The sequence below is a fragment of the Danio rerio genome, chromosome 6, assembly GCF_052040795.2.
Source record: "Danio rerio strain M-AB ecotype USA chromosome 6, GRCz13ab, whole genome shotgun sequence".
In the NCBI taxonomy this organism is placed as follows: Eukaryota; Metazoa; Chordata; class Actinopteri; order Cypriniformes; family Danionidae; genus Danio; species Danio rerio.
In genome coordinates this window covers 33,265,268-33,283,624 of record NC_141026.1, presented here as the reverse complement: position 1 = coordinate 33,283,624, position 18,357 = coordinate 33,265,268, and the positions used below count along the sequence as shown (strand labels likewise).

General features: G+C 35.8%; 2 protein-coding genes and 1 long non-coding RNA gene across 10 annotated transcripts in view; 2 read left to right on the top strand and 1 right to left on the bottom strand.

The window, feature by feature from the left end:
* The window catches only part of lepr (leptin receptor), an 847,758-nt gene that overhangs the window by 245,653 nt on the left and 583,748 nt on the right, over positions 1-18,357 (top strand). The window lies entirely within an intron of this gene.
* pde4ba (phosphodiesterase 4B, cAMP-specific a) overlaps positions 1-18,357 on the top strand; it is a 338,467-nt gene that overhangs the window by 153,430 nt on the left and 166,680 nt on the right. The gene's annotated exons all lie outside the window — the stretch shown is intronic.
* LOC147843544 (uncharacterized) lies at positions 4,152-10,015 on the bottom strand. Its single transcript, XR_015493774.1, has 5 exons — positions 8,887-10,015; positions 8,143-8,835; positions 7,703-7,812; positions 5,541-7,488; positions 4,152-4,946 (listed from the first exon to the last, which is right to left on the bottom strand). It is a non-coding gene; the product is annotated as an uncharacterized LOC147843544 (long non-coding RNA).

The window sequence follows — 18,357 nt, the reverse complement described above, 5'->3', positions numbered from 1 at the left end:
GGCCTAAAACTGCAATGGTTTAAAAGAGCATGGTTTTTAAAATTATATCATCCAGGAGAAAATGTTTATTTTCATACGTTTTTGTTCATGGCCTCTCTAAAAACAATGGATATAATTAAGAGTCAAAGGAATTTATTTTGCGGACAGAAATCCATCAGATCAGTTAGAATTGAAGTTTTCTGCTGAGTCTTTTCTTTGACAGAAAAGAGTTCAATTTTAAAACTGAAGCATTTTGACCTTCAATTTGGTTGTTATAAGCAAGGGAGTGTTTACACTACACTGCATTCGGCACTTTGTTATGTGTGTTTGGTAATTCATTAACATGATAATAGTGTTTTGGTGGCCTGAAAATGCAATGGTTTCAAAGTGCAGGTTTTTAAAAATTAAATAATTATCATCTCTGTGTAAAGTATAAAAAAGCTTATTTCTGTGAAACTGTGATGTCGTTAACATGCCTATTGGGTGCGTAAAACTTTTTCTAAGGATTTAAAAAAAATACATATTTTCCATCTGTACACATTTTTCGAAGACGCAAATTATATTATGAGATAGTATGCCTAGATGCTTATATTATGGCTAACATAGCATGTCCTAACCTGGAAAGTCAGGCAATTAACAACATCTTTTCCACTTAATTTACAAATGAAATTAAAACTTACTATTTGATTTTGTTAGCTCACATTGCTAGTTTTATGGTGAACAATTCATCAGTGCATGTCATTAAGAAAATAGTTTAGCTTTGTTATCTTTAATGGAAATATGAAAATGCACTTTTTTTCAGTTAAATTGTAAGTTTAAGTATGTCTTATGTATTGGCTATGGCTAGCATACTTAACCCACCTCTTCAACTGTCTTGTCAGTTTTGACAACAAACTAAAATGGTGAGATGGAGGTGTGTGTTCTGAATGAAATACCTACAGTACTTTACTACATACATTCAGCTCGCAGTAGAAAAAACAAGCCACACACACTGTTTTCCCATTTAATATTCTGTTTATCTAGGAACTGTGTCACAATACAAAAAACAAACAACATTTGCAGTTTTTGGTTTATGGTTATTGTGGACTTTAAACCAGTGTTATAATAAACATGGCACTATTTTTGTTTTATCTGCTTGGTAGCCGTACTTCCATTGAAGTTACATTGTCCAACACTCTGCTTCACATATTAAATACATTTTGATTGGCATCATCAAGATTTCAATGAATTAATTTCCCTAAATGTAAATTCAACTCGAGATGTAGTAAGCTAAAATGTTATGAATTTAATTTTCTTGAAGTATATCTTAAAGGAATAGGTTCCCCAAAAATGAACATTTTTCTCATTAGTTGTTCACCCTCAAGTGGTTATCATCATTTATTAGTTTTTTCTGTTGACACAAAATAAGATACAGTATTTTAATAAAAGCTGAAAGTAAAATGTTACTTCTTTAAAGGGCACCAATGATAAAAATCATCTTTTGTAAGCTGTTTGGACAGAACTCTGTGTAGGTATAGTGTGTCCACAGTCAAATTGGGGTGATAAAAAGTCAACAAGTCTCTTTCCCTGATGTTCAAAATGTTTGATTTTGCCAGACAAAAACTGTGCAACAGTTAAACGTGCAGTGTGTGTGTGTCTGCTGTGTACGTGAACCTTGTAACGACATCGTGTATGACTCATCATTGCAAAAAGGCTTGAATTAACTTCACAACAAATACCTCAAATAATCATTGGGAAAGTTCTTGCTGTAGTATTTCTCACAAACGTTACATGAGATCTGCTTCCTTCATGTCTGTCACTAAAGGCGCAGGCAACAAATACAGCTACATTGTGTTCAGAGCAGAAAATTCTAATATTCTGAAAGCTATAATAAATAATCTGATGGGTGTATTGAGCTGAAACTTTGCACACACATTCTGGAGACACAAAAGACTTATCTTAAATCTTGAAAAAGGGGTAAAATAGGTGACCTTTAAGTTGTATCCAAAAAAAAAAAACTTTGCAATTCCAAATTTAAAACATGATGACTATTCTCATATAAGTACAAATAAAGCTAAACCATTTATTTAAAAAAAAAGCATATTTTAAATGTTATATATTTAAAAAACATTTTTCGTTGTTTAACGAAGAACACAGATGCAGCAACAGTTTTTCATAATGTGTAGCACAGTCTTACCAGAAGCAGTGCAACTTAGGCTGTGAGTGATATATTAACAATACAGGTGCAAAATGGGTTATGACATTAATTTGGCCGTTAAATAATGACGCAAAATACCAGTAGCCTGGCTACTGCCAACCTTGGAAAATGATGATACATGATTCATTTAAATACCCCCCTCTCATTTATTTTGCGTCTGTTTTTTAAAAGTAAAACTCCCACAAATGCATGGTGTGTTTTGACAACCACATAAAACACTTTTCAGTTTCACTATGTGTCTTACGTTTTAATGCCTAGCAGTTGTTCCAGTGCCAAAACAAGGGTTTGCACTGGCACAGGTTGTTAATAAATCTGTCCCTGGATTTTTCAGAATTACTTTACCTGTTGAACTGAAATTCCAGAAAAGAAGCCAATTTCTTTTTGTCCAGTCTTGCTGTTTGACACATCATTCAGCATCTTTGCTTTCAGTGTGAACAAACTAATTGCTAATTGCTTTGAAGGATATCGAATGCACATTTCAAAATGGAAGACCACGTGAGGCAGATGTTACTAAATATAAAACAGTAGCTTTCCCTCAGCTGTATCTAAAACAAGAAAAATCAACATCCTCCTTTTTTTCCATAGTAATCTGCTTTCATCTAATGAGATATTCTTTCATTCTACTTCCTCCGGGCTTAATATTTGGGATCTGTTCCCTCTCTCTGTGGGAGACATTATACGGCATTAGCATACATAAACATACAAAGCATCTTTCAAAAAAAAAATTGGTACGCTCTATTACAAGAGCGTTAAACAAACAGTTTCTTTCTGTTACTCAGTTCCTGTACTGTGGCTTTAGTGCAAAAACCTGTGAAAGGCTTGTATTCAATCAGCATTTTTTGCAAATGCAAATTTCTCTGTATCACGTCAAGCTTGGGTCAGTGTTTGTTTGAGGAAACCTGATTCTACCATTGTACCATGTACCATTAAAGGAACACTCCATTTTTGAAAAAAAAAATAGGTTTATTTTACAAGTCCCCTTAAACAATTGAGTTTTACCATTGTTGACTCCAGCCAGTCTCCTGGTCTGGCAGGAGTAGTTTTTTTTTTTAGTTCAGCTTATAATAGATCTATGAATCGGAATAGACTATTAGAACCCCCCGTCAAAAATAATAAAAAAGAAGTTGGAATGAGAGCATCGTTTCTATCCATATCAGCCTTGAAAATAGCAACGTTACATTTTCCGTTGGTCTTAGTACACTGTGTAACTACAGAAGAGTCAAGCTTTAAGTAGGAATATTATTGAAAGTCTTTGATCATTTTAAGCAAGATGCTAATGGTCTAATCTAATTCAGTGATTTATGCTAAGCTAAGCTAAGCTAAGCTAAGCTAAAAGTGCTCTTTCCAGACCCGGAGATTGTCTAATTGGAGTCTACAATGGTAAAACTGGACTTTTTTAAAGTTAAATGTAAGACTATTAAACTAATACAACCGAGACTATTAAAAATAAGGCTATTGGGGAAAAAAAGTGTTCCTTAAAAGATGCTGTATTCGGACATGTCAATGACTTGCGGGCGTGTCTTGTATTTTGTCTTATAAACTGGCTTTCCATCCGAAAGGGCTTGTTTACTCTTGTGTTGTGCAGCGTGTCAGTGTTTGCCTACTGATTCATCAGGTCACTGGACTGGAATGGTTGATATTCAAAAGAGTGGGAGAAGAAGAGAGATTCGTGCAGGCACTAAAGCATGCACGCGTACAGAGCCTCATACATATTTGCTTTCTTTAATGTGACAGGCCTGAATCTAATGCCATGGGGTCACAACTCAGATCTTGTCATATAACAAGAGTTTGAGCTTTTCTAGCATGGATTCAGGTTTTGTGTTAAGCCAAGCAGAAAGTGGCCAGTATTCAGATTTGAGTTCATTTACATTATATGTAAATATAATAAATATATATATATATATACCCCCCACCCCCTGTCTTTCTTCGAAAAACTTTTGTATGCATTTCAAAAGTAATTTATTCTTAGATTTAAACATAAATTGTGCTCTTTTAAATTTAACCAAATAATTTAACGTAAGTATTTTTAATTTCAAAAATAAAAGATTTGTATGCTCCAAATACCCCACATTTTCTATCAGTCTACTTACTTTCTTTTGTATTGTACATGGGGATCGTAAGTTATATTTATATGTATTCCCCCAAATTTCAACACAATGACTTATACATGGCAACTTAAGTGTATTATATACATATATTGATTACATAAATTTACATACATATATTGATTTATTGTCCAAGATTAATCTTACTTTATTGCTACAGTTTTTACCAATTTTGATATCACTTGATTTATTTGCAGTTTCCAACTAATTTTATGCAGGGAGAACATGCAAACTTCACACAGAAACGCCAACTGACCCAGCCGAGGCTCAAACCAACGACCTTCTTGCTGTGAGGCGACAGCACTACCTACTGCGCCACTGCTTCGCCCCTTCTCTTTCTGTATCTTGATTATGAATTATAATCTTGATTATGACTACTAGTTAATTTTCCAAAAAGCATAACTTTAATTTTACTTGTATTTAATGACAATTTGTTTACATCAAATCGCAATTTCAATTTATTAATTTCTGTTTTAATTAGCTCTATAAGTTTAGGTAAATTATCCCCAGAACATAATATACTTGTATCATCCGCAAATAACATAAACTTAAACAACCCTGATAATCCAAGGCTACTCCTCAAAAACCATACCTTTCTAATTTATTTACCAATATATTATGATTTATTGTATCAAATGCCTTCTTCAAATCTATAAAAATTCCTGCTACTGTTGTAAAAAAATAAATAAGTGAAAAAGAGAAGAGAGAACCCAGTCCAGGAGACTCAGAACAAGCAGAATTCCTTTATTGAGACGTGTTGGTTAATCTGCAGTCATACAGCGTCTTTAAAGTGTCCAATGTGTCTGCAAGAGCCTACTAGAGGTCCGCAGTCTGCAAGTTCTTTCACAAGTCTCTCACACAAGTCTCACACAAGTCTGCAAAATAGTCTGAATTAAGACAAAGATTTCATGGCTATATTGTGTTCTTAGGAGGAGGGGATATTTGGCTAAACAAAGCATGCAAATTAAGGGTTGTGGTCGGCAGGGTAAACTGCTTCTCAGGTCTAATCTCATCAAGTTCTGGAGACAGAAACCGCCTGACCATTTGATCGAAAAGAGAAAACAATAGACACCCCATGCTGTGAAACTGACAATTTGCATTACTTTGGCTTAGCCTGTTGTCAGAAAGATAAAGGTTAATGTCCCTCCTAGCTGGAATGTTAATGAAATTATATAATTAAAAACCAGAGAATATAACTTTTTAGTTATACGTAGATTATTGTTAATTTGAAATTAGATGATATAAATTTATATTTCCACACTACCTTCTCCTTTTTTGTCTATTTTACTAGTAATTTCCTCAGTAATATCTGCTAATGCCAGGGATGTTGATATATTTTTCCTGAAATCATATTGCTCATCAGCTAAAAGGTTTCTATGAAATTATTAAGCCTTTCAACAGAGTTTTTACAAAATGTGTGTTCATTTAAGAGTGTTTGAATGTTTAAACTGGAAAATACTATGTATTTTTTACACTTCTAGTACTAAACGGTTAATTTCCCACCCATAATAAAAATTCCTGGAGGATGATTTCAATAGGCAATAGAAGTCTGATAAAGAAATACCACAGTACCTAATGGCACTCCATCTTTAAGAATGCTTTAGTACTTTACACATACAATATACTAGGCCATACCATTGGGACGTGGACATGTTGAGATACAATGGTCATGGTGACTGCAACACAAAAGGAAGGAAGGTGGCGTGGTCTTTTGTTAAAGTGCTGAGTAACAAGGCAAACAGAAATAACCCGCAGCAATGCTCTCATTAGACAAATACAAGGTCAAACGCCAATTGTTTTTTGAACTGAAGTTTAAAGTCTCCAGAGGTTTTGGTTCAATTAAAAGAGTGACTGAACAAGCATGTGTTCTCAGCATCTCTTGTTTTTGTGCAATTGAACTTGCAAGTTCTGGGTTAAGAGGTCAAGATAAACAAATTTACCAGCAGCTTTACCACAGAGCTGATCTAGTGCTGCACACAGATTAAACTAGTGATTTCTGTCTTCACAAGCTTTATTGCCATTAATAATGCTGATGCACAAACACAGTTCCTTTGTTGGGCTGTCAGTACATTTAATTAAACTTCTGAAAGTGTGTGTGTGTGTGTGTGTGTGTGTGTGTGTGTGTGTGTGTGTGTGTGTGGTGTGTGTGTGTGTGTGTGTGTGTGTGTGTGTGTGTGTGTGTGTGTGTGTTATATACTGCATGTTTGTTGTGATGTCATCATAGTCTGACTCATAGTAACTAGATCAAGATTAAAGAACTTCACAAATGTTCTCATGTATTGCAACTTAAGCAAACCATGTAGTTTGTCGCTCTGCTAACATTTATATACAAATTGTAAATGTGCTTTTTTTTTTTTTTTTTTGCAAAACTCTGAAAAGAAAAACACCTATTTTTGAAATTACATCACCTTAGAATTATAAGGTTCTATCTGACATTTTTGTCAAAATTTAGTAATTCCCATATTCTTATTAAATGACAACCTATTTACAGTATGTGATTTTTTTTTTTTTTACCCCAATTTAAGAGAATTTTGGTCATTTACATTTAGAGAACATTTAGGGTCTCTGTCAAAAGAACTGTTACACACATATTTTTGCTATATAGAATGCATGGAGGTTAGAAGGTTTGGTAAAGGTGCAGTTGTTGTCCAGTGAGGGGTTTGTGTCTTTATTAATATACGACAGTTTGCGTTCATTATACAATAAGAATGATTAATGAATTCATATGAAACAATGCCTTAAAGGTCATGTCTTGTCTTCAGTTTCGTCAGTTTTCCAAGTGAAATACGCTCTGGCACACCTCTTCCAACCGGGCCTGCCAACTGAACTGAACTGAAAACGCCTTAGCCTGATTCAGAGCACTCACACTTCTCAAACTATCTGGGAAATGGGCCTAGGCACAGTTTGGATAGCAAAGAAAAAATGAAGAAAACATACTATCTGACATAAGAGAAATCTTCTTTTGCTGCTGGATTGTTTTTAAATTAAGAAAACATTTTACAAGTTACTTTTATTCTAAATCTTGTACCCTATTCTTGATGCAAACAGATGTGAAGCACCAAAAATGGCCCATATTAAAATTGATTTGGATAATATTTTGGCTAAAATAGTCAAAAAAGTGTGGTTATGATGACCATCTGACAAGCAAATTCAGAATAGTGCTTAGAATGTCACTAAAATGCAGTGTTTAAAAGTGCAGTAGGTAACCTGCCAAAATGCTAACCGCTTAGCATATTATCTTTGGACGGCAGGGGAGGGGCTGTGTGTTTCAAAGCAATGTCTCCTGAAATTGCGAACGCACGAATTGCCACATGACAGCAGACAACCCACTAGTTCATGTCATTCTCCAGTTAGAAATGTAGTTAGTGGTTAGCCAGCGGCGTGCAGGAATTTTATTTATTACTAAGCCACACTTACATGCTTTTTCAGAGCAAATTTTCAGAGTAGCATGGTAAACAGTATAGAAGGCTGTCATTGGTTAAAAAATGAACCAATGTGAATATAAAAGTAACTTCAGCTCAGTAAAGCAGGCTAGGCAGAATAATGCTATTTACTGTACTAATGTATTGTTGTAAAACTAAATAAAACTCTACATTATCGATGCTGTCAAAGATCCCTCATGAAACTTAAAATAGTCACATCAATCTTTCGCCGGAATATTTCAGTGGCTGAACAACACTTGCACTGTGCATATAACCAGGGCTTAATTTGCCGTATCCGGCACCTCTGAAATCTGATCCAGCACTTCATTTTACCGATCCCCCACCTCACCTGCCCTCCTCTCACGTCCGTTGTTCACTTTCACTTTGTTCCGCAACTCCCCAACCCTCTTCACTTTCGTCCGGGGCAACCAATCCCTGCCCTGGCTCTTAACTGACATCCGCGACACCCCTCCGCTGTCCAATGCCCTACTAAAAACTTTAAAAAGTTTAAAAAGTTTTAATTCAGCATTTGATTTTACTGCGACAGTCTCGCGAATGGTGGATATGCATGAACAGAGATGCGCAAAAGCCCAAATCTACATTTGTTGACAGACAGTTTGGGTTACTCATCAGAATTATGTGAATTGTCGGCCCGACAATATTTAATTGTGTGAACTTTTTTGTTTTGTTTTATACCTTACCCAAAATATAAGAATACATATGAATACATTTAGATCATTTACTTTAATCATTACTATTGGACTGTAAAGAGACTTTTAACCAGCACAACAAAAATGTTTCTGAAGACAATCACCTACTGTGCTTTTACATTTCATAATTGAATAGAAAATGAGGCGTATAATTGCAAAAAGGGTCCACTTTTTGTGGAAAAAGAACCACCCCTTTCACCAGGCTGGCTACAGGCCTCAATATGTCTCTAACATTTATTAGATTTGCTAAGAATATTTATAAATGTCTCCAATAGACCTACAGAATGACGTTGATGTGTCCTGAGATTAAAGTGAAATGGCCATAAACTCCAGCAAGATAAAAGTTCTAAAATATAAACACAGAATAATCAAGAATCTTTAAATGCAGTCTTAAAAAGTGAGTTTTTAGCATCTTCTTAAAACTAGTTAGTGTGGAAGCATTTCTTACAGAATAAGGCAGAGCATTCCATAACCTAGGTGCAGCAACAGAGAAGGCCCTCTCCCCCATTGATTTTAGACTACAGGGTGGCTGCTGATGGTTGAGAGTATCAGCAGACCGCAGGGAACGAGAAGGTGTGTACTGAGAGACAATATCACAGATAGAGGAGGAAGCTGTACCATGTAGAGCATTATTTGCAAGTGTGAGTGTTTTAAAAATGATACGGGACTGAACTGGGAGCCAATGCAAGCTATAGAGCACACCAGTAATGTGCTGTTGTGGTGGAGTACGTGTGAGAATGTGTGCTGCTGAGTTTTGAATATACTACAGCAACAAAGAATGCATTTCAGTATTCAATCCTGGAAGTGACAAATGCATGAATGAGTCGTTCAGCATTTGGTTGAGTGAGGTAAGACCTGATTTTTGCAATATTCCTCAGATGATGAAAAGCTTAGTTATTTAATCATCAGTACAAATATTTTAAGATTCTTTTAGCTCTCTTTATATTATAATTGCGACTTTTGGACCTCACGGTATGCATCTCCAGTAGAGAAAATGTTGTGCCAACATTGTAAGAATAGCTAGATGACCTTTTCACTTGCCGGCTGTTGTTAATGCACCTCATTCTCTGGCTCTCAGACATTTTCAGGCTGGTAGACTCACTTTTTGCCAGCGAGTTAATCAGTCTCCAGGGCTAAAGAATCTGGAACACATTGGGTCTCCTGGAAGCAGATTCACTCAGCTGGATTTATGGCTGCAGTCTCATCTGTCTTTCACAAGGCCCACATACTTAATAAAAATAATTACCATTTTAGTTTAGGGTTTGAGAATTCACACTTCACACTGTCATTAAAAAGTGCTTTACCCTAATTCATAAGTTTAAAAAAATCACTTTTTTATTTTTTGTTTCAATTATAAATATTTAACATTGTAAGTATTTGTTTCATTCATTTTCAGTTTTAGTTGTAGAAATTTTAGGACCTAAATAATTTTGATGATAACAAAAATGCATTTTATTTAATTTTGTATTACTGTATCAGTAATGTTTTAATGTTATTGTTGATTAAAATTAACATGGCAGATACAGTATCAACCATTTTTGAACATCTCCTTCCTCAATTTCCTAAATTATTTTCTAAACCAATTACACTACAAAGAAAGTCCAACCATTGACCACTGGTTGAAACATTGGACACCTTATATTGCACTGGGAAACGACTGGTAAAGAAGTACCATCAAATTTGGGATCTTTTGTACAGTTTCTGGAACAAAACCAAACATTTTCACAAGCAAAAAATAAATAAATAATTTTCAATAAAGAAAAATAGTAAAAAAAAATAAAAATAATAAATAAATAAAATATTATTTTTTAATAAAATAAAAAAAATTAATGTTAAATTTCATGTGCCTAAAATATTGTTTTTTTGAATATTTAGTTTAAAACATAAGGAATATACTATAGTAGATTATTACAACTGAATTTGTGGCATCACATGTTCAAGATCATCAGACTGTTCCAAAGTATCTGCTCATTACCAGCATTCCATCCTTTTTTTATTTTTTTTATTTTGCTGTCTGCTAGATGTTTAATTAATCAATGAGACTCTGACTTTAAGTAAACACTTGTGACATTAGCTTTTTTGTCCCAAAGTTGTGATTTAACAGATCCAAGGGCTGGACAGGAAAAGGTAGTGAAACATAGAGCTCTGCAGAAAGAGCTAATTTTAAAGACTGACGTTAATGATGCTGATGTCATATATGCCCTAGAATGATAATCTTTCAATGGTCGCATGGATTATGTGAGATTAAAGCAGATATATGATGTTTTGATGTCAGGATTATAGTGTTTTTTTCCATTTCCATTAACATCCATAATTTTTCCAAATCAGTGGAACAGTAAAAGGGCTTAAATGTACCAAATATGGAATGAAACCAGACAAAGGTGAAAATAATAAATTAAACAATAAGTAACCAAAGAAACAAACAAATAACATTTACTATACTATTTAAAATATTTCCCAATTTGTGTTTAACAGAGCAAGGAAATTTTGACATTATGTAAAATAATATTGTTTCTTCTAGAGAAAGTCTTTTTTGTTTTATTTAGGCTGGAATAAAAGCAGTTGTTAATTTTTAATCACCATTTTAAGGACTAAATTATTAGCCCCTTTAAGCTATATTTGTTTCCGATAGTCTAAAGAAAAATATATTGATATACATTACTTGTCTAATTACCCTAACATGCCCAGTTAACCTAATTAACCTAGTTAAGCCTTTAAATGTCACTTTAAGCTGTATAGAAGTGTCTTGAAAAATATCCAGTCAAATATTTTTTTTATGTTCATTATGGTAAAGATAAAATAAATTAGTTATTTAAAATATTATGTTTAGAAATGTGTTGAAAAAATCTATTCTTCGTTAAACAGAAATTGGGGAAAAAAATAAACAGGGGGTTAATAATTCAGAGGGGCTAATAATTCTGACTTCAACTGTATTTATCCTTACCTGAGCAATTGGATTTTAATGTCCGCAGTGGAAATTTTGCCCCAGTTTTATTAAAAAAGCTACACATTCATAGATAAAATGTATTGTTAGCACCCCAGCTTATTTTTAAGGTTATTCCTGAATGTGAATGTGCATAAAAAGACCAAACTCAAACTAGTTGTGCCTCTGAAACTGCTTACTGACTCGCTAGACTTCCTTTATCATGACAGTAACCCCTTAGAGAACTGCCATCACACTATATTGTGGGACCTTTGCTTCTTCTCCCATTGCAGTGGTTTTGTCATGAATAAACCAAAAGCCAAATGCACTCTCCGCTCTTAGTGTTCACATTGTTTGGGCTTTCTGTTCAAAAGCTTTAACGAACCTGCACTACATGTGTGTTTTTATACCAGCGGGACAGAGTTACTGATGGCCTGCACTAATCTAAAGCATACTTGAGACATCACAGCACCGTTTACTTGTTCTATTTTGTAGTTCAAGCAAACACTCATCTTGTTTTTGTCTCTGTCCCTCCATCAAGATCTCCCATTGCTCAGTTTTAGTGTTGTTTTATCTTGAACTGTGTGAAAAAAGACAATGATTTATTAGCAAAAATTATTTGCTAATAACTTGCTTCATTCAGTTTTCATATGTACATTTTTGTGAAAATCTATACATTTTTTGATGGTTCTACTTTTTTTTTTTACCTTTCTTTACGATAATGATAATACAATTTTGATATAAATGCAAACAAAAACAATTTTGTCTGTTTAAAAAATCTTTGTTTGAGTAAAATTAACAATCTAAAAGGCACAGTGTGAAAAAAGCAAATCCAAAAATCACTAGAATCATGTCATATATTTATACTAAATAGAAATTACATATAACAAACTATATTTAGACAATATTTATTTCGTTTATTTTCAGCATTACAACACAACTTTAAATGTTATAGAGTATGATAAAACATCATGGCTTTTCCATATGATCATGTGGGTGTAAAAAAAGCTCAGTGGTATCATTTTACTTCAATGCTTTCAAGTCTTACTCTGCTTCATACCTGCATGCTAATAAGTTTTAAATACTTTAGCTCCCATAGGATCCCATAGAATACTTTAGCTGAAGCCGTAGGATCCCTTGATTCCACACTCATTCATGGCATCCTTAAAAGCCACTTCTGTACTATTGAGCAGTTCTGTTTGCCTAATCACTCCACTCCTTGCCAATCCAGTCAGCACAGATATTGTTTCATGTTATCGGAACTCTGTGAAATGTATTACAAATATAAAATACAAATGTAAAACAATACATAAATATTTTGGGTGTCATGGTGGCTCAGTGGTTAGCACTGTCGCCTCACAGCAAGAAGGTTGCTGGTTCGAGCCTCGGCTGGGTGAGTTGGCGTTTCTTTGTGGACTTTGCACCTCTCCACGTTATTGTGGGGGTTTCCCCCACAGTCAAAAGACATGCAATATAGGTGAATTGAAAAAGCTATATTGGCCGAAGGTGGTAAGGGTGTTTCCCAGTGCTGGGTTGTGACTGAAAAGGCATCCGCTGCACAAAGCATATGCTGGATAAGTTGGCGGTTCACTCTGACCCCTGAGTGATGACGTCATGCTCACTCGCTCTGCCAGTCCAACATGTTTCAGCATGGTATTCCTGGCCAAGAATGGTTTGTAATTTTGCTGTGGTATTCCAGGCTCACGTGGAACTACAACTAAAGGCTGATTTATACTTCTGCGTCAAGCGCATGTGTATGATCCGGCGCAGCCTTCACGTGGTCACACAGCCCTCGCCGTGGCTGACGCTGATGCTGAAGCACACCTCTCAATAAATGTAACTACTAGTGATGGGTCGTTCATGAACGTTCATTTTGAACGAATCTTCAATTTGACTCGGGAACTACAAGTCCTCTCAGGGAGTGATTTGTTCATCCACACGTGCGCACATTTGTGCTGGTGGTATCATTCATTTCAAGTCTTTTGAGTCGTTCAGCGCGGAAAGGGAAAAGCCAACCATATGCGTTTAGAGCAGAAAAGAACTGATCCGTTCATCTCTCAAGTCCTATATCGGGGCTGAGTCAATCTGTTGTTTGGTGTTTATCTTATAATTAATGTTGTTGCACGTCAGTTGATTCCCGCCTCTGAATGAACTTGTATGTACTTGTACATTAAGCTAGCTTTCAGAAAAAAACAAAACACCAGTGAAGAACCTCGAAACATTCATTCATTCATCCATCCATCCATTCATTCATTCATTCATTATTTTTTTTCGGCTTAATCCCTTTAATAATTTGGGGTCGCCACAGTGGAATTAACCTCCAACTTATCCAGCATATGTTTTACGCAGCAGATGCTCTTCCAGCTGCAACCCTATCTCTGGGAAAAAAAACCTGAAACAGAGGAACATAAAAACTTACTGCCAGTTATCGTTTCAAAAGTGTTATTGCAGAGCAACACAAACAGCATGCAGAATGTAAATGCACAGCTATGTGCAAAGCCAGCACCATGAGTCACGTTGATCACTCAGCGCAGAAGTATAAATCAGCCTTATGACATGACAGTACGGCATGATAGTGAAAAAGCAGCTAAACTGCACCTTTGTTTGTTGTGAATATGCACCCTCTAGCAACAGAAATCACCAAAGACTATAGAATACACTTAAATGGATTTGGTATCACCTATATTCTGAAGTTTAATTTAAGATTTCTAAACTTTCTTAATCATATTTCAAACACACAAAACACACCTCAAACAAAATAATCCTTGTGTATCTGATTAGTTGTGTTTTTTTTCCACCTTACAACCTTGCAGCACATTTTAACAGTTGGCTGAATGTAATTTGTGTTTTGATCAGTAAATACCAATTACCGGGCATATTTTGATGAACTGGGGCGACGCAGTGGTGCAGTAGGTAGTGCTGTCACCTCACAGCAAGAAGGTCGCTGGTTCGAGCCTCAGCTATGTCAGTTGGCATTTCTTTATGGAGTTTGCATGTTCTCCCTGCGTTTGCGTGGGTTGTTTCCCTGAGATGGGTTGCAGCTCGAAGGGCATCCGCTGCATAGAACAAGTGCTGGATAAGTTTGCAGTTCATTCCACTGACTGTGGCAACCATGGATTAATAAAGGGACTAAGCCGAAAAGAAAATGAATGAATGAATGAATGAATGAATGAATTAATTAATTAATTAATGAGTTTTGATTAACCTTTATTAAACATATTATAAATGTCAAATGCTACTGGCACTTTGAGACAAAATAAAAAAAAAATGTGTGAAAAATATTACCTACTGTATGCCTCTTTCTTAAAGATACTTTGAGTTCTTACAAATCCAATGTATTATCAGGAGGCACAATCATTACTTTTGTTTACCATTACATTGTTTTTTTCCAGACTTAGTGTGCCTGCAAACGTTGAGTTTATGAATCACCAGTCATAACAGTTTCAGCCAAAAAATAAACAAATAGTAAAAAAATCTGTTAATGTTCAATGTTAAAAGTTCAAAGTTGAATAAATTCCAGTTGTCCTTTCTGTGTGAACTGTACCTATAAATTTTAAAGAATAGACTACCTTCTTGTCTTTTCCCCTTATAAAGAGTCTGCTTGTTGCAATTTATGTGTCCTTGCCTTTCCAGAATGGCAGGTGGACTTTGAGTCATTGGATGTCAGCTGTAACACCAGATCATTTTGTCATCCTCCCCAGATTGCCAATGTAGATGCCAAGAGATTTATTAGGGGCTTTTTTTTTCTGTTCTCCGATTAAAAAGCAGTCTCTAAATATGAGCATGTATCCTTTTATTGAATGTATGTTCTCTTTTAATCACTGCAGACGGATGGTACACGGGCTGGTGCAGTTTTCCAGTGCCTCATTAGTGCCTGCAAGATCCAATTTTGCTTCTTAAGAAAGTCCACCCACTCCCTCAAGAAACTCTTAGTGCTCATTAAGAGCCTATTCATTATGGAGTATCTGCTGAACGTACACACACACACGCATACACACCACAGGTGACCACTCTCCTACACACTGAACTCCCAAATCACAACTATAATTAGAGAAGGAAGCTGAATTTAGCTTTATCTTTTAACTCGCTTTTATTCTCTTTGCTTAGCATTGTGATGGTGTGGTGGGAATTTGTTTCTTTGTTTGCGAAACTGAAAGTGGTGCAGTAAACCACATCACATAGTTGTTTTGAACATAAGTAAACACCACAAGAGCTTATTTAGATTTCTTAAATCGTTTAGGTGTAATTTAATGTTTTGTAGAAGACATACATGTTGCATGGTACAGTGGATCATTGGTTATCACTGTTGCCTCACAGCATGAAAGTTGCTGGTTTAAGTTTTGGCTATGCCAGAGTTGAGTTTGCATGTTTCCTCCGGGTGCTTCGGTTTCCCCCACAGTCCAAAAACATGCGCTATAAGTGAATCGCATAAACTAAATTGTCCGTAGTGTATGAGTTTGTGCGAATGAGTATGAATGAGTGAGTACTAGAATGCTGCTAGAAGAGCATCCGCTGCATAAAACATATGCTGGAATAGTTGGCAGTTCACTCCGCTGTGGTGACCCCTGATAAATAAAGGACTAAGCTGAAGGAAAATGAATGCATGTTGCATGGTATATGTCATGATTACCAGCGATCTAACCCTCATAGATGATCAGAGGACACTCATTTCACTCGGACTACAATTCTGTCACCATGTGAACTACAACTCCCTTCAGGCACCACACACACACACAACTGTCCCGGTTCTCCCTGATTTCACACACAGCTGGAAGACACTCAAGATTTCATGGACCATATAAACAGCCAACACACTCAGAAGACATTGCTTGTTGTTGCTAGATCGGATATGGTTGTATTTTTTACCGCCTGCCCCCACCCCAACTTTAAACCCAACCATCAAAGTACTATAAAAATATTGATTATTGTTATACAGTGTCTTATAAAAAATGCTGCTATATTGATGTGCATATCGCACTTCCGACCAGCCATGGAGAACATGCAAACTCCACACTGAAATGCCAACTGATCCAATCAGGGCTCAAACCAGGGACCTTCTTGCTGTGAGGCGATTGTGCTCTACGCCACTGTGCTGCCCTTACTAGTAGTAGTAGTGTAAATCAAATACACATCTAGAAAATGTTTTCATACAAAAGCAAAGAATAAAGTAGGCATGTTAAAAAGTGTAAAAATGTAGGCCCCTATTTTTAAATATGAATTCATAAGCCAAAGAGACAGATTGGTTATATCTGTATTCATTTTTTCAGTGACGTTCTGAATGTAGCACAATAATAAGCCCTAATTTGTATAGAAAGAAGGCATATTTGCTCTGTAAAGTACAATGACCTAATTAAATAGCCAATGAATAGTCAAACCGGTTTGTGGGTGGTTGGTCTATTCAGGTTATAGTGCTGAAATACTAAACACTATTTGATGAATTTGTCCATCATTTTTCTTCAGTGTTAATCACAATAAAGCCTTTTCCATTTCACAATAACACGGACAAAAGTGGCACATTTCTCTTTCAGAGCATGTCTGCACTCATAAGAATGTGTGTGTGTTTCGTTTGTGTGTGCGCGCGAGTCTCCTCCACTCAGTGAAGCCTATTTATTGCTCTCAAACCTTTGTCCTTGAGCCATGCGTGTGTATTTACGTCTCCATTACTGTGTGCTGTGCAGAGCTGAGGCCTTTCATGCTCCTACATCTAAAAGTAGAGGCAGCTCCGGCTGACATTTATCTCTGAGTGTGGATTAGGTTTATTATTTAAAAGTCTTATCTGAAGTGAGTTTTTCATTACTTTGGATGGATCGCTCACAGTATATAAGACCTAATTCCTAGGAAGTGAGAGGAAACTAATGTAAGCCCAAATTCCGAGGTTGTAGCTGGAGCATTGGCATGCACAGTGTGTAGTATGGCAACCTTTTCCAATCTGGTAACACACACACACATCATTTGAAGGTCAACGTTTTACATTTCTCTGCTGGAATGCTGTGATACCAAAAAGGTTTTTAAGTCTTATTGACTATTGAACTATGCAAGTGCGAGTCAAATAAATATAATTTCTAGGAAAAATGTTGAATAAAATGAGAATTTTAGTCTTTGGTGGAAATACCAGCTCAGATACATTATTAGAGATTATTATCAGATACATTATTTGTGTTCATATAGATATTGTGTTTAACACTTTGATTCAATGCCTTAAAAATATCCGTATGTGATACAATACAGGAAAAGATTAATAAAATTAAGGGCATAAAACCTGAACTATTACAAATTTTTGTACATTTTAAAGTTAAATCAATTTAATCCAGTGCCCTTTTAATTGTGATAATGTTTCATTCATTCATTAATTTTCTTGTTGGCTTAGTCCCTTTGTTATTCTGGGGTCGCCACAGTAGAATGAACCGCCAACTTATCCAGCACATTTTTATGCAGCAGATGCCCTTCCAGCCGCAATCCATCTGACATCTATGCGGCCAATTCAGCCTACCCAATTCACCTGTACCAGTCTTTGAACTGTGGGGGAAACCGGAGCACCCAGAGGAAACCCACCCGAGCGCAGGGAGAACGTGCAAACTGAGCCGAGTTTCGAACCTTCGAACCTTTCGAACCGCGACAGCAGTACCTACTGCGCCACTGTGTCGCAGTGATAATGTTTCAGTCCACATCATTACAGGTATCACATTTTAAGAAGTTGAATAATTTGTACATGAAAGCCATAATAATAATAATAATAATAATAAGCCATTTTTTCAAACACATTATCTTAAAGGACACTTATTTTACCCCACTTACAAGATATAAGATAAACCTTTGGTGTCTCCATAATGTGTGTGTAAAGTTTCAACTCAACAAACCCATTAGATTATTTATTATAGCCTCCAGAATATGCCAGTTTTGGTGTCCGAGTACATTGTAGCTGTTTTTGTATCCTGTGGCTTTAAATGCAAATAAGCTGCTACTCCGTGCCCATCGTTGCCACGTGCATGTCTGCTTCTTATCATGCGCTACGTCAGATAAA